At 42.6% G+C, this 13,535-nt stretch overlaps 1 long non-coding RNA gene across 1 annotated transcript; it reads right to left on the bottom strand.

The window, feature by feature from the left end:
• Positions 1–2,281: 2,281 nt before the first annotated feature.
• Positions 2,282–11,109, bottom strand: LOC144988367 (uncharacterized). Its single transcript, XR_013652255.1, has 2 exons — positions 2,659–11,109; positions 2,282–2,578 (listed from the first exon to the last, which is right to left on the bottom strand). It is a non-coding gene; the product is annotated as an uncharacterized LOC144988367 (long non-coding RNA).
• Between the last annotated feature and the right edge of the window lie 2,426 nt (positions 11,110–13,535).

The raw sequence follows: 13,535 nt of genomic DNA, 5'->3' as shown, positions 1-13,535 counted from the left end.
TCATGAAAATCGTTGATTGGACAAACTGTATCAACCTTGTGCCATCTTAATAAATTGCTCACTTCCTTGTCCTGCGGGTCAAAAATGACCCATGCTGCCAAAGGCTCAAGATAAAACAAATATGCGAATTTTAAAATCTAAAATACACAATACACTTTTTTAAAAGACAGTCCCAAGTACCTTTTTTCTTTAACGCAGTAAAGTTTTATATATTATAATATGAATATAAAAGAAGCATGACTAAATAATATTGCAATAAAAGAACTGTCAACAATCAGAAATTACTTTTGTGTGTGTATATATATATATATATATATATATATATATATATATATATATATATATATATATATATATATATATATATATGTGTCTGTGTGTATGTGTGTGTGTGTGTGTGTATGTGTGTGTGTGTGTGTGTAAGTGGGTGTGTGTAAGTGGGTGTGTAGGTTTGTGTGTGTTAATTTGAGTTTGTGGGTGGCCTTTCAACTTTTTCTGCGATTAAAATGTTTTTATAGATCCCAGGTCAAAATGACCCTTTAGACAATCTTAGCACCCTAATGGTGTACAGCTCATATGTACACATAAACAAAAACTAAATATGTATTTTTAAAGATAAAGTCCCTTTAAGAACACTACAAAATTCCAAGTTGGAATAGGATAGTAAAATGGTAGTGGGTCACCCTGTACACACAAGACAAGACAAGGATAAATGAATCAAAGACAACGTTTAGATCTGCTTGTGGCTTTTTACCTGTGCCACACATTTTTTTCGAATGACTACTTCATACAGGAAATGAGTAAATATTGCAATCATTGAAATGTTTTAGATAGAGTTTTGATTTGTACGAGCAAAACATTTTATAATAAACTTTTGGAACAATTTCTGACATATTAACTTCTGAGTCATCAATTTAGCCATTCACCATCTGTGGTTCGGTTCATGTTAATCATCAACTGGAAGCTCCCACGAGCCTACCGACTTATCAAACACTGCACCATTGACCTGAGTTCTTGCCGTGAAATTAGCTGTCCTTGGACCAGGCTATACAGCGGTCCCCTGACAGTTTCCCCCTTCCCGTGACAATTTACCCAGAGGCCTTTCCCGTCCCGCCACCCACGGAGCGTCACACGCTGCCTGGGACCAGCCACCGCCCTGAAGGCGACAGGAGCGGACTCCCCCGCAAATAAGAAGCAATCAAGAAAACAAGTCCTGAGTCACAAAGAAAACCCCTTCCAGCTTGATGTTTTACTTGAACATTTTATGATCACAACATTTGAGGTTGTGGTTAAATCTGCTGCAGCGTACATGAAGCTGCTTCTTTTTTTTTTTTTTTGAGCTTCAAGGCAACTTCACAACAAAAGCGGCTCCTGTGAAGCTGGAAGACGATTCCTGTTCACTGCGGTGTGGTTCAAGCTTGTAAAACTGCCGCTGGTTTGTGTTCCTGCTTGACGTATTGCTGCGGTCCAGCTCACCGTTCCCTGATGGGCAGCATGGAAAGGTAATGGGCGCTGTCGTATTTCACATGCGCGCATAAAACACATGCGGCAGGCTTCGGCCTTTTTCGAGCAGCTTGTCAAAAGCGCCGGATTGGAAACAGAAGGTGTTTGAGAGCTGTTTGATTGGGGACATGTGTTGAAAGGAACTGCTGGGAATTCTTCTCTTGCGGAGAAGAGCGTTTGAGTCCTTAGAAAGTCTGTTGGAGGCGTCTGTCTTGCACCGCTTGAATTTTCCTGCAAATGTTGTGATGCGAGCTGCAGGAGTCGCAGCGAGTTCACTGCAGCGATCTGTTACTGTTTCATGGGCAAGAAAGCAATTATAAAACAAAAAGCCAAGCCAAACAGACGGAGTCATGTTGTGTTTCTCCAATGTGGACGAGGAGCTGCACAGCTTTGACCAGCTTTGAAATGGTAATGCATTGTTTGAAGTGTTCCAGTAAACATAGCGCCACAAATGCAAATGTGCCGTGCAGTTTTGATCTGGCAATAATCTCCCGAATTCAAGTTGAGTCTGTGTTTTTGACATCAAATAAATCGTTTATTCCAACAAAAAATGTCCTTGTCTGATGGAACTTTTTCTCTTATACTTCAATTTTTTGGCTTCACACCTTCTGCATCCATGTTGAACTCCAGGGAGGAATCTGTTGGGTATCAGGGGGAAAGTCAAAGACCTATGGTCTGATTTCTTGCTGTGAAACAAAAACAGATTGGATGTCAACTGTCATGATCAGAACAGGAGACGGACCCAGATGCTGAAACCCGGAAGGAGGAGACAGGTAAGTGGTAGGTAAGTAGAAAGTTTTATTTTTGCTGGTCCAGGAAGTGTTGTGGGTAAGCGTGGCTGGAGACACTGGAGAATCCTAGTCCGAGATTGGAGCTGGGATCCTGGCGGGGTTCTGTGGCGAACCTGAGTGAAGCTCAGAAGCGTGGCTGGAGATCTTGACGAGTGGCGTGGCTGGAGTTCTTGAGGAGCACGGAGGCTGAGACTCTTGAGGAGGGAGGCGTCAGTGTAAGTGGGAATGAAGCTGCTGCTCGAGGTGGTGTCAGACTGAGGTGACTCTCGTGGCATGAGATAGACCTGAGGCACAAAAACAAGGCAAGGTTAGCGAGAGGCAAAAGGCAAGGGGACGAGACATAGAGCTCAGAGAGACTAGGCACCATCAGGGTTAACGAACTGGCGAAGAATGCTGGAGCTGGGTCTCCTTATGAAGAGCAGGTGGCTGATGAGGTGAGTCGTCACAGCTGGTGAGTCTGGAGCAGGGCAGAGCTAGGTGGGGAACGAGCACTGACAGAGGAACCAAGACATTAATCTGTTTTTCTTTTTTCTTTACAAGTTGTAAATAAAGTTTAGTTTTATAGTAAATATGCTAACGTGGCTAACGTGTTGTGGTGTCAAACTTTTATTTTTTACAAGTTACTAACATGGTTGGGAGTCACACTACCATCTGTTTTTTCACAAGTTGCAGAAAACATGATACTTTTACATAATAATAATAACAATAAACTTTATTTGTATAGCACCTTTCAAGATAAAAACCAAGAAGTGTTTCACAGTAAAAGACAGAATATAAAAAGAACTTTGAAAAACCCATTTTAAAAAGATAGGTTTTTAGCTTCTTTTTAAAGAAAATGCTGAGTCCACAGATCTAAGGCTGAGAGGAAGGGACTTCCAGGGGGATGGAGCCACTGCTGCAAAGGCTCTGTCACCTTTTGTTTTTAACCCTTGTGCTATTTTAGATGACCCCACTCTTACTTTGACGTGTTCTCCCTACCATGACAAAGGTGGATAAAGGTGGAAAGATTTCATGTAATCCATGGACACCAGTGAAGATCACAAATCATTGAAGAAAAAAGGTTCAGAGCACTGTCTAGTGGGTCTAGATGACCCAACTCCCAATGGTAAAGTGCCTAGGATAGCTCACGGGTTAACCAAGTTCTCTTAACAACCAGCAGGCCCTGGTCACATGATCTCATGGGCCTGCTGGGAGTTTACGGCTGCACAAGGTCTTTTATATAGACCGGTACTTGGTTATTAGGGCCGTGTATGTTAAAACCAGGATTTTAACAAGCACTCGGTAGCAGATAGGGAGCCAGTGCAGCTGGATTAACAACGGGGTGATGTGTGAAAACTTGGAAGAATTGGTTAAAAGCCTTTCATCAGCATTCTGGACAACCTGGATCCATTCTAGAGATTTTGTGCTTAAACGTAAAGATGGATTGCAACAATCAAGACGAGAAGAAATAAAAGCGTGGATTGGCATTTCCATCTCAGAACACGACACAATTGCAATAAGTTTTGCAATGTTTTTAAGATGATAAAAACAAGAGCGAACAAGTGACCCAACATGAGAGTCAAGGGATAAAACCAGGTCTACAGTTACCCCGAGGTTCCTGACAGACGGCTTGATAAAGGAAGCAAGTGGACCAGGCCACTGAACCATCTGGGGGAGGCAACTGTCAGGAGCACAGACTAGGACCTCAGTTTTGGCTTCATTTAGTTGGAGAAAATTATCATTCATCCAACTCTTGACTGAATCCAGACACCTGAGTACAATCTTTATTTTAAAAACATCCTGGGGTTTAAAAGACACATAAAGCTGAATATCATCAGCATAAAACTGATAGGAAATATAATTAAAAGAATATGCTGCAAAGGCTGCAGATATAAAATGAACCATAAAGGTCCCAAAACTGAGCCTTGTGGCACACTAGAAGTGACGGATGCAGAGGAGGACTTAAAATACACAGAAAATGGTCTACCAGTCAGATAAGAGGAGAACCAATTTAAAGCTGATCCTGATACCCCAACCCAGTTTTTCAGCCTGTACAAGAGGACGAAATGGTCAACAGTGTCAAAGGCTGTGGTCAAGTCCAGTAACAGTAGCACAGAGCATTTTCCTGCATCAGGATGTCATTAGTGACTCTGAGACTCTGATATGCCAACGAAGCTAACGTGTAGCATTGTCAGACCGTTTTGTGTGTGTGTGTGTTACTAGCACAGTTTGGAATTAGCCTTGTCATTGGCTGTGCGCAAATTCCCACCCTAATACCTAACTACTAAAAAACAATATTGTGTGAAGCTATCTAGTGCCCTGGATTTGAAAAGCAATTTGGACAGCATGCTCACTGCTGGGTTTTTTCCTAATGGCGAATATGATGTCATCGATTTTACAAAGTAAAAATCTCATTACTACGATCGTTTTGCAATGATCATTTATGAATCCACTGTGTTCTTAAGATGAAAACAATAATTTTTATTGAAAAAATACATTTAAATGAATTTTTTGCAAAAACTGTTCACATGCAATGCATTGTGGTCTATATTCACCAATCAAGCGAGCATTAATGCACACTGGTAATTCGCTGAGACTTCAGGGAAATTTTTAGGGCTCTTGATTTTGGAACTGTAGATTCAGACAGCACTACAAAATAGTAAAGGCACTTTAAATTGCACTGTGTAGTGAATAGTGAAGGAATTCAGACACAGCCATGGTAACATTGTTTTGATTTAGCCGTATCAGTCTTTTTTTATGGTTTGCAAACTAGTTTAGGAGTTACAGGTATGGTGAATATGCTAACACGGCTAATGTATATGCTACAAAGAAAGTTCCCTTGAACGCAGTTAATAAAGTCTGACTGACGGATATATCTCTGATTCATCTCTCTCTTAATGTTCCTTATTGTTCGGTGTGCCTCATACACGACAGGAGTTCAAAACAGACAATTTATTGAATCCTATAGTGCAAAAAATATGGTATATAAAACTCTACTGCCATTCATGAAGGCATTATTGTTGATTGCCTTTACGTGTGCCTGCCTCACTGTCTCTGGTAAATAAAAGACACAACACTTCCGCCGCTGCTCAGTATTTAGGTATTGATGGATTTCATCGAAAACATCCGGGGCCACACGCTCCTGCACAGGGACTTGAATGGCTCCAGCAAAGCGACTCTGCTGAAAATCTACATGGGAATAAATCCTATAATCTCCAAGCAGTTTGCACAGCAGACCGGCTCAGAGCAATTACCCTGACAAAGAAAGCATTTCTTCCCTTCCTCCTCCTTGCCTTCAACCATCCCCTCTGCCTTGTGTCAAATTAATCCTCTGAACTTTCCTTAAGATCTTCCAATACTTCCTTTTCTATGCGTGCACCCACTCTCCATCTTTTCCTTGTTCCTGTCATTTACAGATATGGCACTAAGAGTGGGAGGGGGGGTGGTGGCTCTGAGTGAAACAGCTGTCAAGAGTCCCCAATGTCTCTGTGTGCTTCCTCTTCTTTGTTCTACCTGGCGCCCCCTCCCCATCATGTCCCGACTCCACGGAGAAGGAAAAAGGAGCCTCGTGAGGGTCTTATCCTCTTGGTGGGATCTTCACAGGTGCTGAGTGATGGAAGCTTGGGGAGGGGATTAAAAAGAGGAAAGCTGCGATTCTTTTTATTCTTATTTTGACAACCGTCAGAAAAGGGGGCCAGGCAAGATTGTAGATTACCTCCTGTTGGTTTTTGTGGTTGGGATGGAGGGGGTCTGACACCTGTGGGAGAAAGGAGGGCGAGGAGGGAGGGGGTTGCAGAGGGAGAGGGCGGAGCCTCTGAGAAAGGGGGCGACCATCTGTTGGAGTCACAAGCAGCAGGAGAAAGCCGGGGAGCTCCTTCAACCCGGTCCAGGAATGGTAATGACGAGCTGCTGATGCATATCAAACGCACATCTGTCCGCTTGGCAGCGCTCGCCTCCCCGCCGTAAATACACGACGCTCAGCCGCTGTTCCACATGTCAAAACTGTTGTACCCCCGGATCATTTGATTCCTGCCCCCCCATCCCTCGTCGCCAAACTTTCATTATCATTTCATTATTGTTTTATTGATTCTCTCTTTAATTGACCTGGTAGCAAAAACGCCCCCAAACCAAACAATCCATACCCTAAGTGACTCTAATTTGATTTTTGTTTTGCGTTTGTTTAAAACATTAATCGGAATTTGATTGTGGATGCAGCAGAGCGGGGATGATGAATTGTTTGTTCCACAATAGTTGCCATAAGGCAAGGTTACCGAAATGAACGTCTGAGAAGCCACGTGGGTCCAACACAGGAGAGCTGCTGGTTAAGAGCAAGGTTATTGACTGGTTGATGATATTTGCATATTTGTGGCATTGGGCTGACGCATTAACATGGGTGAAAAACAAACCACAGAATCTCTAACTCATGGACAAGATGGAGGTGCAACTTAGAGGCTGGCAACAAGAATAATAAAAGCTTCTTTAGGAAGTTTATCAGCTGAAGGATTATGTATACCTTCTATGATTTTTTTGAATGCTTTAGCACTCTTGGTAAAATTTGTATGTGTATCTGCTGTGTTGCTCAGAGAATGTAGAACAAGGCTTGTCGGATAAAGGCCCGTACACACCGGGACGAATATTCGCCAGGCGTTATTTGCCAGCGTTTTTCGCCACGTTTTTGTGTTCACACCCAGGCGATTTTCGCTGACGATGAGCCGAGCGAACATGCAATTTCATTCCCTGACGTTAGATGGTGCTTAATGTAAACAGAAATACTCCTGTACACAAGGTGGCGCTGCGCAACTTTACGCTTCTTAAAGTCGCTTTTCACTCAGAAGAAGAGAGCAAGTATTTACGCGATTGTCAGAATCAAACAAAAAAACATGAATATTTCAAGCACCAGTAGCTCCAACTGCTGCTTGGTTCGGGGATATTTTAGAATGTCCATCATTATTTCTTCGCGGCAGTGTAGATGCAACTCGGCGTCTATCTTCTTCGCTGGTATGTGTGCTCAGCAAGGCAGTTTTTTTTGAGCGCCCCCAAGTTGTGTTTTACTGTAACTTCAGAGGCTCCAGATACGTGTGCAAAAGCGCCGTTCTCATTGATCGAATAGATTTCGACGCAACGCGTCAAAAAAAAAAAAAGAACCCGAGGCTTTTTTTCTTTTTGACGCGTGGCATTTTTTCGCGTCAGTGTGCACACTCTCATTGGTGCCCTTTGATTTAGTCACGAGGCGTTAAACTCGTCCCGGTGTGTACGGGCCTTAAGACAGGAGTTTTGAAGTTGAGTCATAGCAGCTGGACTGAAATTCTTCCTTCAAGTGGTTCCATTGGTCTGACTGGTGCAGGATTCAGTGCAACTATTAAGATGTTAATAACCTGTTAATTTCCCTTCCGTCAACAGAATGCGAAGCCTCAGACACAATTTGTCTTCTATTTACCACGGTACCCTTATATCCTAAGATGATCAAAACTCCAGCACAACCATACCCAACGACCCTATGATGGGGCTTGGGGGATTACAAGAAGTGAGGCATCTCTTCTGGTTTCGCTACTTTGTTTCCTTTCAATGAGATGTCGATTTGCATAACTATGGGTGTCCCACCTGGACAATACAAATGTGGACTGAATCCTCTCCCCTCAGACTGACAAAGCCCCTTGAATTCAACTTCAATACATCATCACATGGATGAATGAGAACCCTCACAGACTTTGGGAAGTGTGGTTTCAGCTGTAACAGCATCGCTGCTTCCAATTCTCAGTGGGGGGGGGGGTTATACCAGGCTGGAGTGAATGGAGTTTACTTTCGAGGACAGCAGTGCAAATGAGGAAGTTTTGTTTGGTCTCAACTTCACAGAAAACAGCTGCATGTGTGAAAACGTGTTGCTGCTTTCTGAAGTCTTTGTCAAAATTACCCTCACGGGTAGATGTGGGCCTTCTGTAGGCAGAAAAACGGCATGCAGGTGGCCTACACGAAATTTTAAAGTCGTAGGCTAATCAGTCAGCCTGTAAAGTTAAATTGGACACCTGCAGACAACAGGTCATAGTAGACAGTTAGATCATGTGCAAGGGTGAAGTAGGAGAGACGCAGGCATGCCAAACACACTTTTCATTTATTCATCTCCCCAAATTCCCTGTCAGTGCTTTTCATGTGACAAGTATGTCTTCCTTGAGTAATCCTTTGAATGCAACCTGATTATTAGGAAATTAGACAATCAGAGTGTAGTTTCTGGGCATCCTATGGGTGTCCTGAAGGGACCTTCTTATCTTGTGCACACCCCATGCGTTCCACACAGTAAGGGGCACCAGTACCTATGCCTTACTAACAATAAGAGTGTGGTGAAAGGTCACCATACTACAGTAACACCCAAGCAAATGCGTTAAACTTACATTATCTTAACAAAATCTTCCCAATACACTTGTCGCACACACGACAAGCTTATTTTCCATTTTTAAGACGTCCCTTTAGGTGGCCGTACAAACCTCAGAAGAACTGAGACAAACCTGCGCCCCCCTTAAGACGCTTTTCTCTTTGACCATCCACGGGCCAACCCAAAAGCCTATAGTACCTACATAGGTCACTCCCCCCAGTGACTAAGAGTTTAATCAGGGAGAATTTCAACTGGTCTGAGGTCTGCTGAAAATACAATTATGTACATCCGATACCAAGAGGCTCACATACTTTGCTATTAAACTTGAAATGTTTGAACACCAAAGTCTACCCAAATAAAGTTAATCAAGGGGTTAGAACTCAAGGTGGTTAAATAAATTTAAAAAGCAAGTGTTAGATTCGTATAATACTACAAAAATGACTTTCCTGTTTACTAAAAGGAACAGGATTAGTATTTTTTAAACTTTCTTTTCAGGCTTCTCTTGCTTTCAGAATAAGTATTTAAAAGCAACAGCATTTATTGTTCAACTATTTTTCAGATATTCTGCAACTGTGGGTTTGAGGACGGCGTATTTATAAAACAGCTCATATTGAGCCTATCCCACTGACGACCTGCTTTTCTCCACCGTGACAGTAAATATCCTTAATGGTGACAGCGTTTTAGTTTTTTTTCCTCGTCTCAGGGGAGAGATAATGCAGAACCCACCCCCTCGAGGCATAAGGGCCACAAGAGCCTCTGTAAACATGCAAGAATGAAGATTAATCACACACTGGAGATGGTGGTACCACTTTAATAATCAGTATTGATTACTGTCACCTTACATCTGTAGCAGCAGCTGCTGCGACAGGAGGGGGAGGGGGGTCTGTTGCTCAAGGCTGGTCCATCGCACACCTCCACAAAGAAATTAATGAAGAAATATGAATGTAAAACACTGCATCTGAGTTTTTTTTAAATTAAATATGTGATGTAAAATCCAACAAATTTAAGGTATTTTCTTTGGATATTGTGACTATAAAACGTCCATCCGAATCACTGGCAGCTTATTTATTCATATTCTTTTGAACCTATTTCCACAGTTATATTCCCAGCATTGTGATGAATGAAAAAAAATACTAAATGAACAAATTATGCTCAAAGTAGCCTGTTTGAACTTTAAATATTTGAATACACTGGAAATCGCCCTATGGATGCGAATTGGTCGCCAAAAACTGTGAGGTTGATTTTTTTCTTTTTCTACTTTTAAATCAAAAGTTTGATACATAAATTGCTTTTATTAATATCCTTTAACAACCCAGGTTGTATCTCAGCTGCCTGAGAAACCCATGGCCATCACAGATGCGGTGTACAGCAGTATTTAAATATATCTGACATTGAGGGATTTCTACAAAACTGTTTTCTTAAAAAAAGAAAATAAAGAAAGAGTTTTAAAGTTCTACGTTCAATGTGGATCACGCTGAAGTAATAAAGATGAACAAGAATCAGCATAAAAATTCAAATATTTGCTCATAGATCACAGATAACATTTACATACCATTCAGGTCTTTAAAAGCTCAACCCGTAAAGTCCTGGGGCCTCATTTATAAACGTTGCGTACGCACAAAAGAAGGCGTACGCCACTCTCTACGCAATAGTTGAGATTTATAAAAAGCAAACTTGACGGGAAAATGTGCGGTCCTTCACGCAAGCTCTGACCCAGGCGTACGCACAAAAACGGGTGAAATGAGAAACGGCGACACCGTCGGCAGATGGAAGAAACACGTGAAAGTGACAGTGTGAGCCAAATCGTGCTGGCATGTGCTGTGCTACACAATGTGGCATAGCTTAAAAACGTGCCTCTACCCCCTGGCGCTGATTGCTGTGTTGGCCCCGACCCTGAACCCCATCCCCACGCATTTGAGCCATTTGCTGCTGCTGTGCGCCAGCGTTTGGAAGTGATGCGTCGCTTGTAAAGAAAAAGAGGTGTGGAAAATATTATTTATTTAAGAATTCCCTCATCGTGCAGTTTATTTCAGTCAGGGCGATCTTGATTTCGCCCAACTCCTTGGCCACCTCTCTGATTGAACGACTGACTTCCCTCTGCATTTCAAGGACTGCATCGGTGAGGACGCGCCCACTGCTGGAGGGTTGAGAGCCGCGTGCCGTGGAGACGCTGGGTCCAGACGGCTGCTCAGCTGCAGCATCGTAACCACTGGCCCCGCTGGAACACCCAGCAACTAAAATAAAATTGTTCTATATTAATAATCTGTAATTGTGTAGCCTGCATACATGTGACTTGACTGCATTCATTTGAATTATTTCTCTTACCTGTGTCACCCTGACCCTGGCGCGTCGGCGTCCCCTCCGTCTCAGTCAGGTGACTGAGGCGGAGGAGAACGCCGATAAGGGGGACTTAATAGGGATTCCCCAATAATAGCGGCCAGTTTCTCATCAAGAGGGGTCAGCTCCGGTCCCCCCACCCCCACCCCACCCCCCCACGTGGCGGACACACTCTGCCGATGCAGTGCTAGACGTTTTTTTGCCTCGACTTTGATGTCCGATCATTTCATTTATTTCTTTTTCATTTCGGCCACGGTCCGAGGTTGTGAGGCTGCAGCATTTTCGGCGTCTGCCACCGTTTGCCGCTTACGTGCCTTTTTGGCATTAGTAATGGCCACACTGGGCCCTCCAAACAACATTTTTCTCCTCTTTTCCACCTCGCCAACGATAACTTCTACTTCACATTGAGTGAAGTTACGTTTTTTTGATTTCCCCTCTGTGTTTGCCATGATTTAGCAAGCCATGAATATTAATTTGTGGGCGTTTCACGGACTATTTATGGGCAACTATGGGCGTGTCATGTAGCCGCAAAAGCTGCGCTGCATTTAGAATCGGTTGTGATTTATAAAGGGAAAGATGCGTAGGATGTGCGTGCGCACAGTTTAATAAATCCGAATATTTCTGTGCGTACGCACGTCCTATGTTTCATCCGTACGCCACTTCTGACGCAAATCCTACGCAAAGTTTTATGAATGAGGCCCCTGGAGTCTAATAGTTGCTCTTCAAGGAATTTAGAACAAACACAGGTTTAAAAAGGCTGCTTTGATCTGATTGGCTCTGTTTTTTTCAACTCATCAAGACTTTGTCATTTCTTCCTCTGAACCATTGTGTCAAGAAAATGAAACTCATGTTGTATAATGTCTTCACATTTGTGAATGTGGTCAGTTTATTTGATGAAACTACAGCTTATGCCTATAAAGCCTTCGTCACAATTGCCTTTACTGGTGAATATGTGATGTTTGTGGGGGAAAAATGTACAGGACACGCAAGGTTGACATGACTGTTGTATCAAGTTTGTAGACTGCTAAATGAACCTGTAGAGTGAAAATGTTATAGGGAACACCTACTAAAACACAGAAAGGGAACGAAGGGCGAAGTAGGTGAGTCTTTCATTTTTCTCCCAATGCCCCCAAAATCCAGCATTTGAACGTTAGCAAGTGGCCAATACTCGCACCTTGATATAAACTACAGTGTGGCATGAGGGCATCATACCACAGCATCGCTCGTATGTCATAGGTGCTTGTAACTTACATTTGCCTTTACAAATAGTTCGCAATTCACTTATCACGCACAACAATGGTACGTTCCATTCTCATGACATCTCTTGAGTTGGCCTCAAGGGACCTGTAAAACACATCTGCACTCTCTTTAACCCTTTTGCTATCTTAGACGACCCCACCCTTAAATTGACGTGTTATTCCTACCATGACAAAGGTGGATAAAGGTGAAAAGATTTCATGTAATCCATGGACACCAGTGAAGATCACAAATCCTTGAAGAAAAAAGGTTCAGCACGCTGTCTAGTGGGTCTAGATGACCCAACCCCCAATGTTAAAGTGCCTAGGACAGCACAAGGGTTAAGATGTGGTCGCTAGGCCCGGACAAACCAAAAAAACACACGGGTCAACCCCTGTTCAGGTGATCAAGGCTTAGGACTTCACGGTAGTGGTTACAAAATGGTCATTCACTGATGCCCCGTGGTAAGAAAAAAGCCTGTAAATAAATGTTAGCAGATTGCATTATACAACCACATCCCATTTGGCACTCACACTTTCAATCCTAATGTGAAGGACACAACGGTTGATGTGTGCAAACGTATGTACAATTTACTAAAAGTATGTCAGGAAGATTTAATGCTCAAAAAAATAAAAATGTTCATAAAAATAAAGAAATGTAACAGGAGTGTCCTATTTTACTTACAGCATGGAACATTTTTCGGATCTTGATTCTGGATCTGTGGACGACTGTGGCCATAAATTACTTCAAAGGTTGACTTGAACAACAGAAGTGAAGCTTAACTGTACAGGAGACGATCAAAACATTGACCCTTATTATGATATAGTTTAATCCGTTAAACAATTGAATTTTACTTTATACCCTTTTTTTGTAACCCTTGTGCTATCCTAGGCACTTTACCATTGGGAGTGGGGTCATCTAGACCCACTAGACAGTGCTCTGAACCTTTTTTCTTCAATGATTTGTGATCTTCACTGGTGTCCATGGATTACATGAAATCTTTCCACCTTTATCCACCTTTGTCATGGGAGAACACGTCAATGTAAGGGTGGGGTCATCTAAGATAGCACAAGGGTTAACCACACCTGTTCCACAGTACTTTATTTTTTTAACATTTCATCCCAATCTTTAACCCTTGTGCTATCTTAGATGACCCCATCCTTACATTGACGTGTTCTCCCTACCATGACAAAGGTGGATAAAGGTGGAAAGATTTCATGTAATCCATGGACACCAGTGAAGATCACAAATCATTGAAGAAAAAAGGTTCAGAGGACTGTCTAGTGGGTCTAGATGACCCAACCCCCAATGTTAAAGTGCCT

The sequence above is a fragment of the Oryzias latipes genome, chromosome 20 (assembly GCF_053564925.1).
Source record: "Oryzias latipes strain Hd-rR chromosome 20, Olatipes_Hd-rR_3.1".
NCBI lineage: Eukaryota > Metazoa > Chordata > Actinopteri > Beloniformes > Adrianichthyidae > Oryzias > Oryzias latipes.
The sequence above is the reverse complement of the archived record's forward strand: the minus strand, read 5'-3'. Positions and strand labels throughout refer to the sequence as shown.